General features: G+C 32.3%; 1 long non-coding RNA gene across 6 annotated transcripts; it reads right to left on the bottom strand.

Moving 5' to 3' along the window:
• On the bottom strand, positions 11526 to 13876 carry LOC104732565. 6 transcript variants are annotated; one of them, XR_002034426.1, is made up of 6 exons: positions 13298 to 13876; positions 12934 to 12965; positions 12727 to 12794; positions 12535 to 12593; positions 11914 to 12203; positions 11526 to 11792 (listed from the first exon to the last, which is right to left on the bottom strand). It is a non-coding gene; the product is annotated as an uncharacterized LOC104732565 (long non-coding RNA). The 6 variants fall into 6 exon arrangements; XR_758883.2 differs by having other exon boundaries at positions 12535 to 12624; positions 13298 to 13875; XR_758885.2 differs by lacking the exon at positions 12934 to 12965 and having other exon boundaries at positions 11914 to 11954; positions 12095 to 12203; positions 12535 to 12624; positions 13298 to 13857.

Here is a 14434-nt window from a genome sequence, read left to right as displayed (position 1 = left end):
TGCTGAGAGTCTCAAAAACCAGTACCTATTCATAGAAGATCCTCTCGACCTTTGGACAACGCTTAAATGCAGATACGGGCACCAAAAGACGGTGCTCCTTCCAAAGGCCGAGTACGATTGGAAACACCTAAGGATCCAGGATTTCAAAACCTTGGATGATTATAATTCTGAGCTTTTTAGGATTGTCTCAGTCCTTAGGCTGTGTGGTACCATGGTAACAGAAAAGGAGCTAATCGATAAGACTTTGTCTACTTTTAGTCCTAACAACATGGTTCTTCAGCAACAATACCGACAAACAAAGTATGCCGAGTATGGGGAACTCAATGAGGTGTTACTGCTAGCTGAGCAGAACAATGAACTATTGCTGATGAATAGTGCTATGAGACCTCCTGGTACAGCCCCATTACCAGAAGCACACAAAGTGGATTTGGGAAAGAAAAGTGCTGCAGAGCCTAAGGAGTCTAAAGAGACCAACTACGTCCACAGAGAGAGCCACTACGGTCGTGGCCGTGGTGACAGAGGACGTGGTGGTCGAGGAGGCCAAGCCAGCCGCGGACGTGGTGGTAGAGGCCGTGGTATTTCCAAGCCACAAACTAAGGCAAAATTGGTTTGTCACCGATGTGGTATGTCAAACCACTGGATGAGAAACTGCAGAACTCCCAAACATCTCATTGATGCATATCAAGAAAGTTTGAAGAAAAATCCAGAAGCCAACTTGGTGCATCTCGATGATGAAGGCGACTTTGATCATGAGAATGATGACTCCCTAGAGACTTCCGATCTCCTTAAAGAGGATGAATGAATTTTCGGTTTTATTTTGGTTTAAGACTATGCTTTCATGCTTTGATTTATTTCTATGTATTGGATAATTGATTTGGTTTGAATTCAAGGATTTATTTTATAAAGTACTTGCCTTATTGAATTAAAACACAAATGTTGTTTTATATAGAAAATGACTGAGGATATGAGTGAACTAGTGGTGGACAGTGGATCCAGCCACACTATTTTAAGAGATAAAAGATATTTTATAAACCTCACCATGAAAAATGCCAATGTTAGTACAATTGCGGGTATAGCTAACTTGATAGAGGGCTACGGCCAGGCTCACATTTTGTTTCCTAATGGCACACATATTGAATTGAGTGATGCCTTATATTCACCCAGCTCAAAGAGAAACTTATTGAGCTTTAAAGATATAAGATTGAATGGTTATCATGTGGAAACCAAGGGTGAAGGAACTAGAGAGTTCCTATACATTATAGAAAATGTAAAAAGAAAAAACAAGGTCCTACAGACTATACCTGCACTAGCCACTGGTTTATACCATGCTAAGATTAACATGATAGAGGCTAACTTGCCTAAGCACAGAATGTTCAATGAACAGTTCACTCTATGGCATGACCGGCTAGGCCACCCGGGTTTGAACATGATGCGTAAACTGATTAAGAGTTCGAATGGGCACAACCTAAGTGAAAGGAAAGTTATCCCTAAACATCTCACGTGTGTAGCATGTGCACAAGGGAAACTTGTTATAAGGCCTTCACCAGTAAAAGTCACAAGAGNTATCCGTGCTATAACACTGGTTAAATTTTATTTTGTAATCTATCTTGTAATCCACTATTTAACTTGTAACCAATCAATTTATCAATTTTGTAATCTATCTTTGGTTAACGTTGTGGTCTATCGATAAAATATGTGGAAAATAAATTTATAATATTGTGTTTAAAGATCTTTGGAAACAACGTGATATATGACTAAAATCTTCCAAAAATAAAATTTGGAATATCCATGATTTTATTTGTTACCATTAATATATCAATTATCAATTTGGAATATTCCTAATATTTAGGTGTAACCATTAATATTAATATATGAATTAATCTATAACCTATTTGTAACCATTTGTAACCATTTATTAAAAATATAAAGTCTACAAAAACTATGTTGTGTACTTCCCTTTTATCTACAAAAAATATATTGTGTACTTTCCTTTTATTAAAAAGGAGATTTTTTTTTACCTCTATTTTGTTTTGTGTCTCAAGTTAAATCTCCATATATATATTTTTTATTTATTTTCTTCACTTTTGTGATACTTAGAGCATCATTACTGGTAGAACGCTGATATTTTACTCAACAAAAAAAAAATTAATATTTTAATATATTACTAATAATAAACTGACAGCTGTAGAAAAAGAAAGAGTAACGTTTCTAGCCAGATTAATTAAAGCAACCTTCTCTCTCTTCTTTTCTCTTTTCTATATATTTTTATTTATTTTTAATAAGAGAATTTGGGGGAAGTAACGATAAGTAATAATGGTCTTATGCTTCTTATTTTAGGTTCTCGAGAAAAAAGAGTTGCATCGAAGATATTTGTCCAAGTTAGCAACATGAGTCCACGACTTACGGCTGTACAACTTAGGCAGATATTTGGCAGCTCTGTCAGAGTAGTTGATTGTATAAGAGTCAGTAAATATAGGCCTCTCAATGTAATTACCTTGTACTAGGTTTAAACTGTGTCTTAGTATAAATATGTAAACTCTTACAATCAATAATATTGCATTCATTCTCTACATGGTATCAGAGCAGTATGCTCCTTAACCTAAAAAAAAAAATTCAAACTAATATCAGTTAACTAATATCATAAAATTTCTAATTTCTAACTAATTTCCACTACAAGAAAACATAGCAGTTTCCGACGGTCAAATCAGTCGGAAAATGGTCGAAAACAAGCATTTCCAACCATTTACTGACGACAGTAAATCAGTCGAAAATCGCTGGTCGGAAATTTATTTGGTTGGAAATCCGTCGGAAATTTCCAACCGAAAAGGTGGTTGGAAATTCGTTGGTAATAAACGGTCAGAAATTTGTCAGAAATATTTGACCGATTACCGACGATTTTCCAACTGAAATATTTTCCAACCAAAAATATTAAAACGTATGGATGCTAATAATTGAATTTAGAATTTTTATATCAAATTAAAATAAAATAAGAAATGTTCATAAATTAAAATTAGAAAGGCTAAATAAATAAGTCAAATTGTCAATTAAAACCAAAAAAAATAGTTTAAATCTCAACAAAAGAAATTAAAATAATACACTTAGTTAAATTAAAATATTAATCTACTCTTGAGTTTCATCTTCATCTTCTTCTTGGATCTACTTTACTCTTTTCTTTTTTCTTCAATGGAGTTTCACATGGTCACTACCTTGAATTCTCCATGTTTTGACTTCATTACCAAATCTGCATAAAAGAGAAAGAGCACTTGAAATCACAAAAAGAGAGTACATGACCCAAGAATCTAACTATTCATTCTATAAACAAAAAAAAAAAAAACTAAACCATAGATCTGGAAAAAAATCCAATTCATTTTGAAACCCTAATTTTGATTTTAAAATCAAAGTTTCTAATTTGGATTCTCTGAGTATGAGCATCAAAATCAATGAAACCGAAAACCCTAATTAAATCGGTGTTCTTATGAAATCAACAAAATTGAAATCAATTCAAAGAATCTAAATATTTAAACATCTATGATGGAAGAAAAAATAACCTGAGCTGGCTTGGATCTGCGAGACTTGTCTTCCTCCTCTCCTTTACCATTAATTGATTCATCTGCTTTGAAATATTTTGGTTAGAAAAAATAGATTTTGTTTAGAGAAGATGAAGAACGAAGAGATAGAGTAAAGAAGATAAAGAATGAAAATATAGAGATAATGAGATTGCCTTTAATTAGGGTTGTTAGAATAATTTTGGTCGGAAAACGGTTGGTAAAAACCGACCGATTTCCAATCGTTTTGAAAGGTCGGAAATTACTGACCAATTCTCGACCAAAAATTAAAGCAGTTGGAAAAGTGGTCGGAAAACAGTCGGTAAATACTGACGGATATATTAGTCGGAATGTTCGTCGGAATTTACCGACCGATTTCCAATCATTTAAAAAGGTTGGAAATTACCGACCGATTTGCAACCGGATTTTATATTCGTCAATTAACAGTTGGAAATTGGTCAAAAAATTTACTGACCAATAAATCGGTCGGAGATTTGGTCGGAATCAACAATGTTTTCTTGTAGTGTGAGACTAGCAAGCTGGTCAAGGAATTAACATGGAATCAAACATCCTTAAATTGGCAAGATCCTCGAACTCTAGCATGTGATGCAAAGGTTCAAAAGATTATACATTTACAGCAGCTAGCTAATCAATTGCCAGATTCCTTGCTGACCAAAAGAGAGTAACAAAATCGTACATACCAGCTTGCAATGCACCAGTACGAATTGATGTTCAGAAGGAACACAATATTCAAGTTGCTACAGAGTCTAAAACCCATTTGAAACGAGGTAGACCATTAGGTTCCAAAGATAAAAATCCTCGAAAGTCTAAGGGTGCAAAACAGACCGAGGTTCAGGGAATTACTGAAAGTACAGACATGGCCGCGGCAAATGATAAGGAGCCGGATGGGGTTCAGGACGCTGAACTTCTAGGTCCTGAGAATATTGATAATAATGAGATTTCAATAAATTATATCATGTCTGGAATTAAATGGAACAGAAAAGATGTCGACATTGATGATATATTCGCATACAAGGTAGCACTTGAGATAAATGAGGATCTAGAACCCACATCTATATTAGAGTGCACTCAAAGCAAAGATTGGCTTAGATGGAAAGAAGCTATTGATGTGGAGTTAAACTCTTTGAAGAAGAGAAGTGTGTTTGGTCCGATCTTAAGGATAACACCTGAAATTAAACCAGTTGGACATAAGTGGGTCTTTGTAAGAAAGAGAAATGAGAAGAATGAAATCGTGAGATACAAAGCACGGCTTGTAGCACAAGGATTCTCTCAAAGACCAGGAATAGATTATGAGGAGACATACTCCCCTGTGATGGATGCAACGACTTTTAGATATCTAATAAGTCTGGCTGTAAGAGAAAAACTGGATTTGCGGTTAATGGATGTTGTAACTGCTTACTTATATGGTCCACTGGATAATGAAATCTATATGAGATTACCAGAGGGAATAGAACTCAAAGATAAGAGTGGTTCTCGAGAACAGTACTGCATAAGGCTAGACAAATCGCTTTATGGACTGAAACAGAGTGGTCGAATGTGGTATAATAGACTTAGCGAATTTTTGGCAAAGAAAGGCTATAGGAATGACCCCATCAGTCCATGTATATTTATAAAGAAGTTTGCAAACAAAGGATTTGTGATAATAGCAGTCTATGTGGATGATTTAAACATCCTTGGAACCTCTGGGGAAATCGCCCAAACTGTAGAATATCTCAAGAAAGAATTTGAGATGAAAGACCTAGGCAAGACAAAATTCTGTTTGGGATTGCAGCTTGAGTACAGAAACAATGGTATCCTTGTGCATCAAAAGGCATATACAGAAAAGGTACTCAAGAGGTTTAATATGGAGCAAGCTCACCCATTGACTAGCCCCATGGTTGTGAGAAGCACAAATGTAGATAAAGATCCATTTGCTCCCAAGAAGGCCGATGAAGAAGTTCTCGGACCTGAAGTGCCTTACCTCAGTGCTATAGGAGCATTAATGTTCTTGGCTAGCCACACTAGACCAGACATATTTTTTGCCGTGAACCTCCTAGCAAGATATAGTTCTTGTCCGACCATAAGGCACTGGAATGGTATTAAACATGTTCTGCGATACCTACAGGGTACGACAGACTTTGGTCTATATTATACTAACTATAACAAAGATGGTTTAGTTGGTTTTGCTGATGCAGGTTATCTATCTGATCCACACAATGGAAAATCACAAAAAGGCTATGTGTTTACACACGGTGGTACAACAATCTCTTGGCGTTCTATGAAGCAAACCCTTGTAGCCACATCATCAAATCACGCAGAGATACTAGCAATACATGAGGCCAGCCGTGAGTGTGTTTGGTTGCGGTCCATGACTCAGCATATTCAGACAGACAGTGGATTGGAAGACAGCAAAGAAGCAACCGTAATTTATGAAGATAACACAGCCTGCATCACACAGCTCAAGGAAGGTTACATCAAGGAAGATCGGACGAAGCACATATTACCAAAGTTTTCTATACACATGAACTACAAAAGGCCGGAGAAGTTCAAGTGGTGCAAGTTCGGTCATGCGACAACTCAGCCGATCTCTTCACCAAATCGCTACCGACAACAACTTTCAAGAAGCTCGCGCACCAGATTGGGATGCAGAGGCTTAGGGACTTGGAGTGATGTTTGGAACAGGGGGAGCAATGTGTGCTGTACTCTTTTTTCTTCACCAAGGTTTTGTCCCAATGGGTTTTCCTGGTAAGGTTTTAATGAGGCAGCACCCCCAAGCACATTGCGTCGATCCCATCCAACATAGGCACGGTCATCTCGTTCAAGGGAGAGTGTTGTGAAACACTTAGTGGACTCTATAGACCGGCCCGTATATTATCCATGGAGTCTCGGTCCATCGGTCATACTCAGTCCGCACACCTTCGGGCCATGAGCCGAAGCCTTACTCGGCCATTAGTCTATATGTCAGTTTAAGCTTATACCTTGTACTCTACTATATATATGCATGTAACCTCGGGATTAATCAATAAGAATACACAAGAGCTTTATCTCCAAACTCTATATTCATAACAACATAAATGATATACAGATTAGTGCAACAATTACTACCCAATTAAATAATAGATTTATAATATAGTCTTAACTACAGTTTACACAATAAATACCAAGACACACATTTCAATAACTTTCATATCTTAAATCACATAATTTTATAAATTCTATATTTTTTGGTATTCAACTAACATTGTCTTAGCTTATTTCAATATATATGTAGCATCTGCTATTATGTTTATAAGAAGTTCAACAGGTGTGTGATATATATATGTAAGATATGATATGTTGTAATGAAATACTTAAATTTTCTATCATCTAAATTATCTTTGTTCTTAATTTTTTTTTGGAGATTAGTACTACATATAATTTTCTATCATGTATAGTTTGAGTAGCCAACAAACTGATCCTAGCCTCAAAGATGATGTATAGCACTCTCTCATTGAAAATTTAATAGTTGAAGTCAATGTCTCAACCTCTTTAATCATCAGCTTTGTTTTCCTCTATTTCAATATTTGCTATTTTGTTTTTTTGGGTTTCTGGAATTTAACATGTTATTTCATCGCCAGTCAATAGTTTAATAAATATTTTTTCAATTAGTATGGCCCTGTTCTTTTTCAAGTCGTTCATCCAGCGATTGCGATAGATTAAAATGACATTGACAACGCCAATCAAAAATCAAAACGACAACAACAACGTAAGACGATGACGGAACATGTCTACTCCAGCGAGAAAAATGTCGCTGAGAAGAGAAAGAAATCGCTTGAATTTCTAGCAATCGTCGCGGCAGCTCATTTCAATATCAGTGACTCTTTTTCACAACGGCAGCGACTTTCCCTTCACAACAGTAGTGCATCTGTTCATTTATCTGTCGCAGTCGCTAGATCAGAGACTTGAAAAAGAACAGGGCATGTGTTAATATAACAGCATTTTTAAGAATTAAGCTTTCAATATTCTATATATATAAAGTTAACTTTTATCTCTTCTCCTTCCTCCACATCAACAATACTATATTTTATACTTATTAAAAATATATTTTAAATATTCATCATTGCATATTTATTACTTATAATTAATAATAGTAAAAATAAATTAAAAACGAATTAAGAAAAATTAATTAAATTTTAAAATAGTAAAAACAATAATATAAATTTGTTTTATTAAATAATAACTATAGAAAAATGAATTAAGTAACATAAATGAAAATTTTCAAAAAGTAAAAATAACACTATGAATTTGGTTTAGTAATAATATTATTATTCTAATTTTAACCAAAAAATGATCATATTCCAAAATTTAGAATGGGTTAATAAATTTTAGAATATAAGTAAAATTTTACTGCATGGTAGAGTAAAAAGCAATTTATGTAATTGTATTTATAAAATTCTAAACAGAAAAATAAGATTGAAGTGAAACATTAGTTTCTAATTAGAAACATATACTACAAATATTTATTATTAAATTTCAATTAATAAAAAATAAAAGATTAATTAGTCAACTCAACTTAAAAGTTTTAATCAAAAATGAAGATACTGTAATAGTCACACTTTTATAGGGAAAACTATGAAAATACTCTTGAAAATATAATCCGTCTAAGAAACAAAATCAATGGTCACAAAACATAGAAAAAGATATGTAAGCTGTTACAAAAAGTGACAAGTGATTTGTGTAGCATATCTCAGAAGACATATTATCAACTGAAGCTACAATTCTATAACATGATAAAAAATAGAATTTAAAACAAGCTTGAGATTTTATTAATTTTATCAGATGCTTTTAACCCAAAACATTGAGAGAAACAACATATTTAAAATATACAATATTTTTTTGAGAAAACGAAGCTGAGGTTGCATCACAAAATTAACATATGAAAATAGCATATGAGGTTTTAGAAAAATATGTAACTTGGAGTAGTGAACATATATTTATTGTCGGGTTTAACCATTTCACCATCTAAGCATTCTTGACTTGGTCGTTAATTCTATTATAGCAGGTGATGCAATTGGACAACCCCGTTGTAGCGACATAGCAATAAAAATATTCATGATACTTTGTATATTTATATTTAATGTGGGATATCAATATGTTTAAATGATCTCTATATTTAGGTCAACGACATTCGAAGTTAGAACTTTTAAAAACATGTTTTCATAGAATATGAATATAGAATGAACTCTTCCAGGGGTAAAAGGTCAGAAGATTGCAGACTTTTCCAGTGAGGTTTTTAAGTCATTTTTTTTGTTACCATGAGATATATTGTTGATTTGCCAAAAAAAATTATTGCGACAATAGGCAATAGATGTTATATATAGATTGGTGAAATAATTATGGCTTTTATATCAATTTATCTTTTAAACTTTAAATGATTATATTTGTTCAATGATTTTTATTAATAAAAAAAAATTAAACTAAAATCACGCACAAATAGATATAACAATAAAATATTATCTTCAACATTATATATGTTGTATATCACTTAATAGAGTAAGTTTACTGTTTATATAGATTTATACTCAAAAGTTGAATGATTATATTTGAGCTCAAAATTTTCTACTGATTAAAAATATTTTAAATTAAAATTCCGTGCGTGCGCCGGTACAAATTCTAGCTGTATCTAAATTTGAATACATGTGAATCTAATTTTTGTTTCTAATTTAAATGTGTTATCAATACAACCAATTTTATTTTATGTAATCTCTCATTTTAACTCCACAACTCGTGATGAACTATTGAATCATTTTCGATTCATATAATCATATTAGTCTCATTTTAGATATTGAAGGGAAAAGTGACTCGACTAGAAGAAAAATGACTTTTACCAAACATTTTGTACTTATTCATTTTTTGCAATATATTTTATGTTCAAAAAACAATTTTTTTTAAGAGACTAATACACCAAGTATATTTAAGCCATTTATTAAATGGATATTCAAAATTGATTAAAAAAATCCCAAATGCACGGATAGGAACAGAGCAACCATTAACTTTTATATATTTTGTCTTGGCTCATTTGAGCTATTTAATTATAATTGTTGACAAAAAAAATTGTTATGATTAAATCAATAAAATTTAAGACTTATAAATATGAAAATTAGTATTTTTCTCAAATATATAAATAATTTAATATCAAATGCATTGAAATGTGTCTCTATGGACTTTTAGTTCTATTAACGCAAACGGACGATACACATTTTCGTTTAAATTGGTTGCGAATTTCATAATGTCTTATTTGTTAAATGCAATGGAGATTTACCTTATTATGTCTATATCATAGTACTAAACTGATAGAAAGATATAAGTTAGAATCACTAACTACAAAAAACAAAATTAAGTAAAATGTTATTTAGTTGATGTGCAATGATAAAATGTTATTTAGTATGTGCAAGTTGAGCTACAATGTGTACATATAGACTAGAAAAGAGATATTTGTGTCGTAAGAGCATACTGAGCCACAATAATATTATTATTATTGTGGATATAATGATTGCATATGTTTTTTTTTCTAATGTATACAAAGATCCCAAAAAAAGTTAATCAAATTGTTTTTGGTCTTAACATATGAACTTGATTGCTTAACTAAGGAGATAATGAACTCCATGTTAAACCTTAATTTAACTATTTTAAAGTTTTTTAAGCAATAAATTTAACAGACGCACAAAACACACAAAAATTTGATAAATCAGAAGTATGAACTAATGATACTCTGTTTCTCGAGAGATTAATCTTAATCTCGGACTCCTCCGTAGATATGGAGATTTATTCTGAGTTATAAAAAAAAGAAGATATTTTCATGTTTTTAAATCCTCTTTTAAAAATAACTAGGTTCAAGCTTGCACTACACCGAAAGATATTTTTGAATTTTCTTTTAATTTGATATAAATATAATTTTAATATTTTATAAATTTTTAAAATTTGATATCTTACCTTTTCTTATTTTTAGTATTTTTTTACTTATCATTTTTTGTAGATGTTACAGTTTCATTTTTAATTTTAAAATTAACTGGATAAATCAAAAACATAAAATTTTAAAATATGTTGTATAAAAGAACACATGATCTGTTTAGGTATAAAATATTAAAATATGTTAAAATGTGAAAGACCGTTTTGTAAATTAAAAAGAAGATCTTTGTTTGTTTATTGAGATGTAAATACTATACCTTCAAACATTCAAAGATGAAAATAAAAAACCAACGTAGAAGTATTATATATATATATATATATATATATATATATATATATATATATTCACCTTCAAAATGTAAGAAACTGGAAAATAATTTTGAGAAATACTATCCTTGGCAAATTTTTTAAGAAATATTTAAAAATACTATCTTTTTTTTTACAACGTTTAAAAATACTATCTTATATAAGATATCTTAAAAAAGTTTACATTGATTAATCGAGTTTCAAAAAATTTAAATCTATATAAACCTACTAAAATACTTTGATTCACCACCTCTAATCATTGCGTAAATTTTGTAAAGGTAGACTCAGTTTTGACAATTTGCATGACACAAACAAACCCGTTGACAATTCATGAAAAGCACACTACAACACTACAACAAATATGTACATTGTTAGCACGAGAGAAACGCTATAATATGTAATTCATAGCTCTTTTACAAACGCTATGTTAGGCCACTGTTATTGTAGGTACCTCACATATGATAGCGCAGAATTCGTATGCTATGATATATTATTATACCATAGCAGTACAGAAATGCTATGTTATCCCGCTTTTCAAATTTTTAAAGATAATGTTATAAGTCATTATACACGCTATGTTAGGTGATTCTACCATAACACGTTAGTTAAACGGTTTAATTCAGTTTTCGTAAGCAATATCTTTATGCTATAATATATTCTGTTATAGCAGGATTTTAGATGCGATTATAAGTGTTTTGAGAACACTGTTTTCATGTTATTTTGAAATTGATCCGGAACCTGTATTAATATTAAATCCCTAATTCACCATTTCACAATCAAACATAATACATAGTACATAACACAAAGTTTAAAATCCATAAGGAACAAGACAAGACCTTCACCATTTTGCTGTGTATTGCTTTGGTATAAACTCGGGCTTCTTTTTTTCATCAGTGGTGGCAACACCAAGAGCTTCCTTCCCAATCATGTTGCCATTAACATACCACCGGGGCATTATCATAGGCTCGATAACATCACTTGTTCTACAACATACTTACAAGAAATAGAATTCAAAGATATAAGAGAGAAACATAGAATTCAAAGATGTAAGAGAGAAACATAGAATTCAAAGATATAAGAGAGAAAAAATAGTTAAGTTCTACAAGATACTCACTAAAAGCGGCAGAAACATAGAACAACCTCGCCCAAGCCTCCCTACAAAGGGTAAGCAAAAGAAGTAAGAAGACCAGACTGCTTCTTCAAGCTTATAGAGAAGCTCTAGCAGAGGCGTGCTCCACAAATCTCTGGGATATGTTGTAACAAAATAAACATAAGAGTTTTACGTATCTTCTTACAGCTCTTCCCTTTAAACGGGACAACTACTTCTTCAAGCTTATGTTCTCCAGAATCCATCATCATCCCAAATCCAAGCTCTCAAATACGCAGAATTACAGCAGCAAAACGCTGGAACATGAAACACTTATAGTGAGACCAAATCTGAGGATATAAACCAAATTAGTATAACTTGTAATAGCCAATAAGATTTACAATCAACAGATAACCATATCATTACATATGCAGAACTTCAATTCAGGTTTACTAAACTAAAGTATTACGGAAAAAAGAAAAAAAGCAAACCTTGGGATTTATATATGTTACTTAACATCACTACAAGAGTATATATATAACGTAACATCACTACAAGAGAAAACACAATAGAAAGAAGTCATGATGCATTATGATTTACGAGGGATATGACAAGAGATGTTTTATAAATTTTTTTTTAAAAACTAACCTTCTTCTTAGACCCTTTCTTCACAAAAACCATCCAGCATCGGTGATTCATAGACATAGCTTGAAAACCAAATACTTAAATCAGGAGGTTCTAAGAATCAAACAGATTGAACCAAATTAAGTTTGAAACAAATATGCATCAATAGCTGCAGACCTAAAGGTTTAATAAGAGTATAAGGGAAATAATACTTACCTGAAAGGAGTGAATCATAAAGGGGTTTACTTGTCTCTTCTTTGCTCTTTACATCATGAAAAGGATCTCTAATAAGGAAAAAACAAGTATCAGTATGAATAATAGATGGCACCTGCGACTAAGACAAGCCTTGAACATGAAACTGAACATCAAGAACCAGTAGGAGAACAAACAACTAACAACCCACAAATAGATGCTTTATGGTACCTTCACTATTGCCCATCGCTCAATGGAAAAACCTAAAATGGGGTTAAACGTTTAGAGAAAACAACAACAGCCACAATAATATACTAACTAAACCGTTCAAAATACTAACCTGTCTATTGAGTACAAGAAAAAAGAAGCTTCTCTATGCGACAACAACAAATATAAAGGATCACAAAAGAAGAAACCCAACAAAGTTCAGCACTTTCCCCAAAATACCAAAGCAGTAACACTAGTGATAAATCAATTAACATTCAACACAAATGAACCTAAAGAGAATCACAAAAAACGCATAAACTTTGCAACATAAATGAGAATGTGTTGAGTTGTTTCAACCCAAATGAACCTAAAGAATTACAGAACTCACTCATTTTCCTGTTGTTGAGAACCGAGATAGGCTCAACTGTGGAAGAATCTTGGTTAATATCCCAGAGACGGAGGAAATCGCCGGAAGAAGTGAGTAGATCTCCGGATGAAGGACGACGGAGAGAAGAGGACTGAACATTAGCTTTGTAGGAGGATAAAGACGCTGGAACGAGAGATTCGGGAGAGGCTTCACGGTTATGGAATCAGATCGAAAGAGAGGATGTCGAGTTACGGCGGTTTCCGATCGAGATAACAGATCTGTAGTTGAGTTATCTATGGCGAATTGTGTGATCTGAATTCGATTCAATGATGGTGTCTTCTTTGCGAATATAGTGAGAGAAAGTTTCACTATCAGTATTCGTCGGAATTTTTTTTTTTTATTAACAGACGGAGAAAAACTCGATGGAGACGAGAGGCTATGGAGGAGAAGAGTCGTGGAAGGTTTTCTTTCTTTTATTTATTTTCTTTCTCCGTTCAAAGTTTTTTTTTTCCTTGGCACTCAAAACTATTTTTGATGTAAAATCTGAAAATTTTCCCTATATTTTGGCGGAACAAGTGATTTTGTCTTCCCGCTTACTGATTTTTTGTCATAACATTGTTTTAATGCTATTATAAGTAATCAAAATAAAATATTTATCTTCTATAGCAGTTCAGGAAAATAAGCTATCTTCTACTGCTATCAATGTAGCTTTTTCTTGTAGTGGCAGTTCTAGCACTTCTTTTTTTCTTTCTCCACATATTATTAAGACTTCTTTTAGTGATGGAAAAATGAACAAGTAGGGTCTTTCCTCTAGAGATGCTTACTTGTCCTGCTCAAGCGTCTTCTCTGCCACATGCTGCTACACCACATTATTCTACGTATGACAAATACTCTTTATATAACTATGTTGATATATTCCGTTGAAAATATATTAATATTTCTTTTGAACCTTCCCAAGTTTTAGTTTCCCATTCGCACCCATATATTTTTGTAAGAGCGATACTTGAGTTCACCAAGTATACTATGTCATACGATTTTTAAATGGAAATAATAAATAAATTAATAAATAAATTAAAAAATCATTAAAAAATATTAGTTTAATTAATTGTAAAATCTAAACTCTAATTTTATTTTATAAATTCAAACCAACATATAGCC

This window comes from Camelina sativa, chromosome 12 (genome assembly GCF_000633955.1).
Source record: "Camelina sativa cultivar DH55 chromosome 12, Cs, whole genome shotgun sequence".
NCBI classification, from domain to species: Eukaryota; Viridiplantae; Streptophyta; class Magnoliopsida; order Brassicales; family Brassicaceae; genus Camelina; species Camelina sativa.
The sequence above is the reverse complement of the archived record's forward strand: the minus strand, read 5'-3'. Positions and strand labels throughout refer to the sequence as shown.